Genomic DNA, 11,369 nt, shown 5'->3' on the forward strand with positions numbered 1-11,369 from the left:
CCCTATGGAAGGGGACACATCTCCCCACGAGAGGCCACACAGCCAGGCTACACCCAACTCCTCAGGGGCATCTCCATGCCCACAATCATCCCTGCACACCCATGGTTCCTCCAAAGAGGTGATGTTCCCCAGAGAAATGGTGGAGTCACCGTCCCTGGATGCATTCAAAGAACACGACACTTTGGGATATGGTGCAGTGGGCGCGGTGGTCATAGGTCAAAGGTTGGGCTGGATGGTTTGGGAGGTCTTTTCCAGCCTTGATTAGCCTGTGATTCTATGATACCACCTCAAGTTTTTACTTCTTACAAGCAAAAGCAGCTCAAAAAGGCAGCGGGGTCAAGCTTGGCCTCTCTGCTGGTTTGGGCTGGGGTTGATGAATCGTGCAAAGGGCAGGGAGTCCTCCAGATGATTTCCTCACTGTTCCCTGTAAAGGACATCCCAGATGTCCCACAGCAGTCCCAGCTGTCCACTGCCATTGGGAACCATGGGATATATGTCCAGAATTGACTGGGAAAGAGTGAATACCATGGAAGCAACAAGTAAACCCAAGGCATGCAACCCTCCCCAGGAACTGGTGCTCAAGGCTCTTCCCCAAGCCCCTGTGTTTTCCAGCAGCCTTTTTTTTTTTCAAACGGAAAGCTGTCATGTCCTTTTCCAAGACTGTTTAGCCCTTCCATTTTCTTGTCAGAATTGTTCCTGTAAGACCATCAGTCATTTCTTTGGTTTGAATGAAGGGCAGGGAGAGAACATAGGAGTAAATGTTAATATAAAACCAGAGTAAAAGGGGGTTCTTCATAAGCAAATTGAATAATAAAATTATAGGAAAATAGAATGGTTAGAGTTGGAAGGGACTTTAAAGCTCATCTTGTTCCAACCCCCTGCCATGGGCAGGGACACCTTTCACTGACCCTGGTTGCTCCAAGCCCCATCCAGCCTGGCCTTGGACACTTCCAGGGCTGGAGCAGCCACAGTTTCTTTGGATAATAAAGCAGGACATGACCATGGTAATCTCAGGAGACAACTCTCCCTTGATGACATTAGGGCAGGGTGCCAACAGCTCTGGCCCCTGGAGACGTAAATGCTTCAGGAAGGATTCAGGTCCTGCTGAGACCAGGTTTGTTCAGGGAAGGGTGTAGCCCCAGGAGTGGGAGGAGAAGACCTTCCTCCTCACATTTCAGATTTTTAAAAGACAAAACACAAAAAGTTCCAGATAAAACCAACCCTGCAGTGGGCTGAAGCTGATGTATCTTTTTCTAGCACATGGAGCTTTTGTGAAATGAAATCTCTGGCCTGAAACCTGGAGGCATGGCTTACTTTTAACTTTTACTTTATTCAGGCAAACCTCCAGCTGATGTGAGAGAGCACTGGGTCATGTTAGGATTTGGCCCACAAGGGCAGAGCAGAGCCAAGCTCCGAATGTCACATAAACATTTTAACTGGGCTTTCTGCAGGATCCCAGGGATGGAACAGGGACATGATCTGGTCTTCTGTGAGGCATACAAGGAGGTTAAACTTGTCCTGACTAGAGCATGAAGAGAACAGGATCCAAACATCTGCACAACCAGCTGTATCATCTCTTCCTCTTCCCAGAGATGTCTGGAATATCGTCTGTTTTGTGTGAAGGGTAGAAACAAGCTAAAAACTACTTAACCTGTTCCGTGTGGGTGAAAAAAAATTCAGAAATCAACCCCTGGGTTGTTCATGCTGAAGTGGGAAGTGTGTTCTTGCTGCTGCTAAGGTATGAAGAGGGCATATTGTTCATTTAAACCACACTCTATAGTTTTTGCAGCAGTAAAGTATTTTTGAAAGTTTACAGCTGTAGGAGAAATTCCCTGGAGCTTATCCGTCAGTTTTCTGCCAATCAGAGAGCTGAAGGCACTCCGGTTTGGGCTCCAAAAGTGACATTTCAGTGTTACACGTCTGAAATGTGGAGCAGTTTTGAGAGAGCATCCTGACAGGTTTGGAACTCCTAAGAAATGATTTTCTGGTGCCAAGCTACACAGTCTGGGAAACGCTGCACGCCACACTCGCTCCTGTGCCTCTGCCAGAACCCAAAATATAGATTCAAAAGAGAACAAGAAGTATGGCTCAGGACTCTGGTTTGTGGATGCATTTCAAGCAGGAGCTCTCTCTAATATTTAATGTATGAACTGCTCTCTCAGCCATAAGAATTCCATATAAGAGGAGGTCCATGTTCAAGTAGATCACGTAGCAACGCCGTGGAGAAAGGGAGAGACTCTGCAGGAAAGAAAATGTCCCAGGCTGACCAAAAAAACATCTCCAGTGTGGAGGAAATAGTGAAACTTGGGCCAATCCACTGCAAGGCCATTAATTTATAAATTTAAAAGTTGTTTCAGAGTGGTTTCTGCAAGGGAAAACACAGGCATCTGAGAAGGTGTGGATGCTAAAGCATTGATGTGGGAGCCATCCTTCAGGGAACAAGAGTGCCAGGCCATGCCTGTCCCCGCAAAATGGTCAGAAAGAGGAGATTGAAAGACCTTTAGAATTATTGCTTCAAAATAAACCCAAAAAATGGTTATGAGATGGAAAAAAAATACATTTGGTTTCTCAGTATTATTTTATTTAAGTAGAGCAGAGAAGAGCTGGGAGAGGAACAGGCAGCATTTTTGCTCTTAATGAATGGTTTTAAAATGTTCTTTAATGGGATGATACGAACAGAGCATCTTTTAATTAAGGCCTGGGATGAATCAATTTGCAATAACTTATTTGAGCTGGTTAGGGAAGGAGCTGCACTGCCATGGGCAGGTTTATCCACAGGAATATCCCTGGAATGTGATTGCTTCAACCCCAGTGAGGGTTGGAAACAGCTCCTTGAAGGGGAACAGCTCAGATGTGGTTGTCATATCTCTCCTGAAGAGCCCTGCCAGGACACCAGGGGAGAGGATCTCTGAGCTCAGCCCCTTCTGATGTCCTTGAATGTGGGAAGCTTAATATTTTCGAACACTCTGTCACGGATTCGATGACTTTGGCCCAGCACCTTCTGTTTATTGTTAATGAAAGTCAATAGAAGTGTGGAAAAGTACAAAATGTCAACCTGTGACCTTGTGAAATCCATGGCAGGAGAGAGCAAGGAAAGAAAACCACCCTTTGGTCCACGCTTTGTCCCTCCTGCTGTGTTGGGATCCAGAAGCAAAAGTTTTTTTTCTCAGGACTGGGGTTTAGTAAGTCAGGAATTTTGTCCCTCCTTGTTTTCCTTGCAGTTAGTTAAATCCTTAGGCTCCTGTTAACACTGAACTCCAAGTTGATTTTTGTGTTAAAATGCTGAAACCTAATTTTCGTTTAACAATTTTCTCTTGGAGGCCAACATTAAATTAGTGTGTTTTCCACTGGCAGCCCCTGGTAATTTGGTAGGCAGGAGGCTCACACATACTTAAGTTATTCAATACATTTTGTTATACTCTGTACAAGAAACCCAGTCAGAAAAGGCTGATTTATGATATTCCTCAGGTTTCCTGTTACTTTAAACCACCAGCATCCTATGGCCAAGCCCTTCACAGGCAGCCAGCACATCTGGCCCAGAGTGCTCCTGTCACCTATGGCCAAAATGGCATATTTATAATCAAGTCATCATAGAAAAGAAAGAATTGATTATGATGAAGAGGGGAAAAAGTAATGGAAATCTAAAAAAGCAAATTTATCAGTGGACATTTGTAAATATGTTCTGGTGGGTTTTTTTCCAAACATCCATCCTAGACAAAGAGGAGCCCACAGCACAGTGAGCAGGAATATTAGATGTGTGCAATCACCTCTTTTAGCCTAATTATAAATTACTGAATGCTTTGATTTTCCCATTTCACCCATTTTTAATGTCATTTCGTTTTCCATTTATACAGACAACCCACCCCTGGCTGAAGCCAAAGCTCCATGGTCCATGTGAAATCCCACCTGGAATTCTGCAACTGCCTGTGAAGAAGTGAGTCTGCTCCTCACAAAATGCATTTTAGCTGCCCTCCTTAGGGATTTCAGGCTTATGCAGTCCCTGTGTCTGGGTTGTATCTGTGTATCCATCTGTCAAACGGGATCAATGAGCCAAACTCTCCCTAAATATTAACTTCCTACACGTTTCATAAAATAGTCAGAGGCAGAAATTTGGCTTAATGTCCTCCGTAAAGGGAAAGCTGGATTGCCTGTCTGTGCTGTAAAAATCGTACACAAATCCACAGGGCATCAAATGAGACTCACAGCGCAAATCCTTGATTTTGCTCATAAAACTATGGGTTTCAAATATGCTGTATAATAAAGGGAGTGAAACACCTGCAGTGCTCAGGCTGGCCCAGGCTGTGGGGTTACAGGGCATATAAACTGGCATGAGCAGGGATTTGTGTGCACCCCAAACGGGCACAGGCAAAGCTGTATTTTCTTCTCTGGAAGATGCATTTACAGAGATTCATTTTTAAAAAGAGAGTAATAAAAGTAACCTATACATGACAACAAACAGAGGCTGAGCTGAGCACTGGAATGCTGCTATGGAAATGGGAAGAGCTGCAAAGGTTCAACATCTTCGAAAATCTGATCACTGGGTATTTCTAGTCAGCTTCCCCTGCCAAAGGAAAATGAAATTTTCCAAATCTGTGCCAAACTCTGACGTTCATGAACAGTTTCTCAAGTAGGTTTGGATGATGTAACCAATAATCATGAATCCCTCCTCCACTTTCTAAATTACATCTAGTTGGGATGAATTTTTATGTGGATAACACAACCAAAATCTGAATGACTCTGTTTGTGCAAAACTTTATTATGCAGTTGCATTATTAGATATAAAATTCAGGAAAAAAAAGGAAGTCTGCCTCATGAGGGTGGTGAGACCCTGGCACAAGGTGCCCAGAGCAGCTGGGGCTGCCCCTGGATCCCTGGAAGTGCCCAAGGCCAGGCTGGATGGAGCCTGGAGCACCCTGGGATAGTGGAAGTTGTCCCTGCCCATGGGTGGGATAGCACTGGTTGTGTGACCCCATAAACAGCTGGAGAAATAAATAAAAAGAAAAATCCTCAAATTAATTAATTGTTTACTCAATTTGTTAATTGTTTACTCAATTACTCAATTTGTTAATTGAGTAATTAATCCTCAAATTAATTGTTGGAGTCTTAGGTACCTTTTGCCCTGGGGCCCAAACACACATTTCTACCTATGACTTTCTGGGTAAGAATAAAATTAAATCCAAATTAATTATGCCATTCACGGAGGAAGGAGGCTTTGTATTCTCTGTACGCGCCCAGCCAGGCACTCACAGATCACTGGTAAATACAGAATGAGCATTTAAATGCAAATATGGAGGTTGCACACATATTTAAAACTCAGATGTGTTTTTTGCTGATAGATTCACTTTTAATGGAGAAAAGACCAGACAATGAGGCCACATTGCCCTGGCTCCAGAGCTAAAGGAAAAACTGGGAGAGAAACTCAAACCTACAGCCAGACGTGGAAAACAGGAACATATCAGTGACCACTTGGAGAGGAACTTGACTTTGAGGTTTAAAGAGACTCTTATCACCCAGGAGGGACTGATAGAGGAGGATTAATGGTGCTCAAATACTTCCTGGCAATAACCTTCCTGCAGCCATTCATTTTCCTTCACAAGGGCTTTTTTTGCCCAACAATAACAGGGACTATAATTTATTTTGTTGTGATTTTACTTCTTCCTTTTATCAAAGGATTTGAAGAAAATCAGAGCTGGTGGCACTTCTTGGATTGTCCATAAAAATGGCACAAAAGGCAAAAATTCTGTGAGATTTCTGCAATGGAATCTGATTTTTATGGCATTGATTTCCTGCCATTACAGCAAAAAATCTGGCCCTTACTTTATGAACCTTATTTTATTAATCTGGCCCTTTGTACTCATTAAATACTTTCAGAAATCAAGACTGGACACACATTTTTAATTAGAATATTAATTTTCTTTGTTTAGAGGATTCTCTTGTTTTACCATTATATGACAGGTCTATGTGAAATTGTGCAAAATTCAGGAACATGGAAAAAACTTCATAAAATTTTGCATGGAGTAAAGGTTTCTGACTAAAATCTGTGCTTCATCCAGGGCCATCACGTGTCAGCATCAGCTTCGTCTTTAAAGGAGGTTGGAGCGAGGTGGAATTTGGTTTCTTCTCCCAAGTAACAAGTGGAAACAGCCTCAGGTTGTGCCAGAGAAGGTTTAGGTTGGATATTAGGGAAAATTTCTTCACTGAAAGGTTTGTTAAGCACTGGAAAAGGCTGCCCAGGGCAGTGGTTGAGTCACCATTCCTGGAGGGAATTATGACATGTGGATGTGTCACCTGGGGACGTGGGTTGGTGCTGGGATAATGGATGGACCCAATGATCTAAGAGGTCTTTCCCAAGCTAAATGATTCCATAATTCTAAATTCTCAAATTTCCCTGCTTTTCTGACTATACTATAGGTTTTTTTAATGGTATGATTTTATGCTTTTCATTTTTTTCTTTCAATAAGCCCAATGGGGGAAAGAGAGAAAAAAGGAAAAGACTTCTTTGGAAATATTTGAAATATTCTCCACTGGAAAAATAATATCTTTTAATAGATGGATAGTCATGCAAACACACTGCTGCCTAGCACAACAAAACCAGCCTGGATCCATGGGAATGACTTCACATGGCATCATGGGGAGGCAGCAGGAATTTTGCAAATAATTGATACACCAGGTTTGAGCCTCTGGGGATGAGGGTTTCAGTTTGGGCTCTGGTTGGGAAGGAAAATAATAAATCAGGGAAAAATCAGTGTGGTGGTCTCATTAGCACTCGTTACAGAAATCAGCCACACGATTTGGAGCCGTTGGCAGCTTTTTGCTGGGTAAATCCAAGGCTGGAATAACAAGGTTTATTGCAGGTTAGGTTTGAGGAGCACTGAAAGGGGGAGAAGTTTGCACAAAGCCTGGCTGTGCCCCGGCCAGTGTTAACATTCCCTTTACATCCATTGGCTCAGAATTCACTCAGATATTTGGATCAAAAATAATTTTAGAGTTTTCTCTTAAATAAAAAAAAAATAAAAAGGAGGGAGTAAAAAAGACAGACAGGTTTTGAATTGTAAAACATGTAACAGAGCCCATTCTCAACAAGTTTTATTGCTGTTCAAGGAAATCCCTGAGGTCTATCTTTGAATTAGCTGAATTAGGAAAGATGTAAAACTAATCAGAGTGTTGCCATCCTGATACTCCTTTGTCTGAAACACAGGAGCTTTATCTTCTGGTCAAATCATTATAACTAACTTTTTCTAAAGGACTAGTAAATCAATAAGTTCGCATTTCTTGAAGGAATATATATTTTTTTCCCAATTAAACAACCTCAGCAAATTGCATTTATAAAAAATGCCCTGGGTTTCCTAAGGATTTTGCAAAGCAGTTTGCTACACACCACATCTGAGCAGAGCAGGGGGGATGGATGTGTGGAGGTATCCCCCCTCTCCTTCCCCGGGGAGTCTCAAATGAGCCAAATATTCAGCTGATGTAAATCAGTGTTGTTCCAGATCCTCTTGGACATGATATCGTGCATTAAATCAACAGCCAGCCCTCCACAGCCCACCCCATCCCTGGGCCTGGAATTAAAGCCTGGGCTGCTCAGGAGTTTGTACCCAGCAGCCTCAAAGGATTAATTAGGGCTGATATTTATTTCTTTTGATAGGAAACCCAGATGTGTGCAGTTAAGCCAAGAAGCAGAGGGAGAGCCATCCTGCTTTTTCTTCCAGCAGACAGAGGAAAAGCAGCGCTGCCCACCCAGAGTTAAAGAACAGGAGCAAATAATTATCAGCACTGAACAATTTGGGGTTTCATCATCTGCTAAAGCACTTTACCTGATTACGAACACATTCAGATAACCTCCACTTTTTTTCTTTTTGTTATCAAATATTGTAAATATATATACGAGTGTTGATTTATTTGTCTGAAAGCTGCGAAGAAAAATACGGAGGGATTACTCTTGCATTCCACAGTTGCAGAAAGAAATCAGCTTGGATTTTGCTCTAAGTACATGTTCTTGAATAAGTTATAAGAGCACCTGTCCATTCATTAAGTTTTCCTTCGAATTAATAATTAAGACTGGAAAATAGACAGTGAAAACACTTTAAATCATGAGCAATTGCAGTACCACCCTTGGTTCCCACAATGGAAAGGGCATCTTCACCAGGAAAATGCATCTCAGGTTTCGAAAAATGTTATACTCAGAGCATTTTTATTTTGAGTGCCATGGGCACAACTTTGGCAATATTATTTCGCTCAGAATATTCCCAAAACTCAACTGATTTCACATGAACCGTGGAGCACTTTCATATTTGTGCAGAATTTCTTTGTCAGCCTTTTGTTCCAGTGGGAAAAAATGATCCTGTCCCATAGACAGCATTTTGATTTCTTCATTATAGAAAGAAAAGAAGCAAAAAGGAGTGTTTCCAGCCTTTAAACATAACCTAATTTTGGTCTATTTAAGTATTTCCTTCCCAGCCTGTAATTCCCCTTCTTTTCCAGTGATAAAATGTAAGCAGTAAATCTCCAAGGAGTAGGGATCTCCCAAAAAAATATTATTGAAAAGAAACATGGAAAAATCAGAATTTTTAATAATTTCTTCCCTTATTCCATTGGAAAGAAAACTCTGAACAATTTCAAAATAGAAATTCAATATTTTTGCTCACAATTTCTATTTGTTCTTTTTTTTTGTTTTGTTTTGTTTTGTTTTGTTTTGTTTTGTTTTTGTGTATACCTGACTATTGATTCCCAGTAATGAGGTTCCCACTGATTTCTCTGAGTTTTGGATTGAATTCCTGGGCAAGATTTGAGCCAGTGATGTAATGATACAAAACTGGAGAGGCCATTCCTTTTCCCTGGTGCAGCCAGCACATTATACTGGAGAAATGCAACATTTTTCCCATCTGAATAATTCCTACAGAATTTCAAGGAGCCTAATTTTTCTCTCTTTGTCACTGATTACATCAGTCTGTTTTACACTATCTGCAAAAATTTAGTCTGTAAGGAAAAAAATGGGTTGGACAACAGCAGATTCACTTTTTTCCTCTTTTTGTTTTCATTGTTTTGGATGTTTCTGATATTTGTTTTTGGGGGGCGATGTTGAAATTGGGATTTTGCTTCGTTTCCCGGAGCATTTCCCCACTTCGCTGCAGCTCGTTAAGCTCCGGTTTTTATTTTGCCTGGGGGCATCTCCACATCTCAAAATCATCTAAAAAACCACGGACACTCCTTTTGACTCCTCCAGTTGGTGCAAGACACCTCAGGATTGAGGGGAAAAGGAGGGAAAAAAGGCAAACCTGCTTTTTTTGGGGTTGGAAACTGCTACTGGAGGTGTCCTGCTCCCCTTGCATGTTCTGGAGAACATCAGCCAGGCTGAGCTGAGCCCTGGGCTCCAATCCCTCTCTGCTCCCCCCAGGTCTCTGCTCCGCTTAATCCTGTCAGAAAAGTCTCCAGCAAACATTTGTAATTGCAGGGAGAAAGAACACTGCTGTCTTTCTTTTTTTCCTGACTTGACATCTATCAAATTTAGTTTAAGTGTTCCCCTGGGTCAGGCGAGTCGCTGAGCTATAAACTAAAAATAATTAAAATAAAATATTAAAAAAAAAAACAACCCTCAAGCCTGCTTGCCAGGAGGGTATCGTTGGGAGTTAGCAGATCTCAGTCAGAGATTTCAGAGGGCTGGAGCAGCTGAAACAAGGCAGGTAGGCTTCATGCAGCAGAAAAAACCCTAAAATTCTTTGATATTTTGATGCTGCAGGCTTGATCCTTGCACTTCAGGACAAAACTGGTTTCTGTAACAGGCATTCAGAATCGATGGGGTTTTTTTATTCACTACTGCAGTTAATATAAATTTTACAGCCAAAAGGAAAGGCAGAGAAAAGTGCAAGGAATAGTCCTGCTTAATATCTCAGATAATTAAAACCTCGCCCTGACAATCCCTCCAAGTCCCCTTCCCATACTATAAAAGATGACTCTGCCAATTTATTGACCCCAGCTGATGGATCAGCCATCCCCAAAATTGGAAATTCTGGTCACAATGACTTCAAGTTTGGCTGCAACCCGCCCAGACAGACAGCATGTTCCCAGACTGGTCACATTCATAAATGTCATAAAAAACATACTTGTTCTCTGACATGCACAAAATAAAATCCTCCAACAAGACATCTCTAACCAGAAAGGCATGAAGGAAAAATCTGTGAGCACGTGACGGGGAAGGAAGGCTGCTCCAACTGGTATTTTGACATTGATGGAAGTAAAACCGAAATAAAACTTCTCCAGGCATAACTGGAATATTGGCTTTATTATTTTTGTTATTCCTATAGCTCCGAGAAACCACGGTGGGGAAGAGTGAAACGAAGGAAAATTCAGTCAAAACACGGATCAAAATTTTTGTGTGAGTTGCTGCAGTGTAGGTTGAAAGAGAAAAAAATGAAGTCGAGGATCACATTCAGGGGGTCTGAGGAGGTTCAATCACTGAGAGGTGCATAAAAAGAACAAATCTTTGCATACCAGCAAAGAATTAACCTGGGTTGTCTAAATGAGTCCATTTTCATTTAATGATTTGCATCTCATTATGCATCTTCTGCACTTTATAGAGTTATTTTTACCACTAGTGAAAAAAAATAATTTGAGTTCATCTCATCTTTTTCATGTTATTACTGCTAGACACTTCTGGAAAACTAATTTTTATTTTAAAAAGGTGGGATTATCAATACTTTTATATTTCTTTCAAAACTTGCTAAGTTCTTGTCTCTGTGAACCATTGAATACAACAGGATTCTCTATTTGCTGATGAAAAAGCCAAAAAATGGAGAGGATTGCCCGCACTTAACCTTCCGAAAGAGAAAATTGATCATTTCAAGCCCTAAAAAACAGGAATAATCTTTTTTTTTCCCAAAGTGTGGCACTGCAACTCGCTCTAAATCAAAACCAGACACAGCATCATTATTCTGTTCTTGTCAGAAATGCTGAATAACACCCTCCCCAGCCTTAGACCGAGGCTGTCACCTCCAGAAGGATTGCACTCCTTGGACACAAATTCCTTCCCTGCTCTGTGGGGCCAACTCCCTGGCAGAGGGGATGCCCTGGAGTGGAGGGAGCTACACCCTTGGATGGTTTGGTCCATGGTTAGCCCAGGATTTGGGAATGAAAAGTGCTCCAGAGCACAGGCTGGAGGTGGTTGGGTATTTTCCAAGGCACTTTTTTGGCGGGGTGTCACAGAATGGCAATTTGTTGAAACTGAAACCATTCACAAGGGAAGGTCTGTCTGAACAAAGCTCCCAGCTCAGGGGGGGAAAAAAAGCAGAAAAGTGAGTAAGAACACAAAAAATAATTTTAAAAGGGAAACAAAGAGTGGTTAGAGAAACTGCCCCTTCCCAATAATCCTGGAG

At 41.7% G+C, this 11,369-nt stretch overlaps 1 long non-coding RNA gene across 1 annotated transcript; it reads left to right on the forward strand.

Annotated features, from left to right (window-relative positions):
- The first annotated feature begins 1,499 nt into the window (after positions 1–1,499).
- Positions 1,500–7,880, forward strand: LOC137481418 (uncharacterized). The gene is made up of 3 exons (XR_011003488.1): positions 1,500–1,738; positions 3,855–3,934; positions 7,646–7,880. It is a non-coding gene; the product is annotated as an uncharacterized lncRNA (long non-coding RNA).
- The last annotated feature ends 3,489 nt before the right edge of the window (positions 7,881–11,369 follow it).

This window comes from Anomalospiza imberbis, chromosome 12 (assembly GCF_031753505.1).
Source record: "Anomalospiza imberbis isolate Cuckoo-Finch-1a 21T00152 chromosome 12, ASM3175350v1, whole genome shotgun sequence".
Classification (NCBI taxonomy): domain Eukaryota; kingdom Metazoa; phylum Chordata; class Aves; order Passeriformes; family Viduidae; genus Anomalospiza; species Anomalospiza imberbis.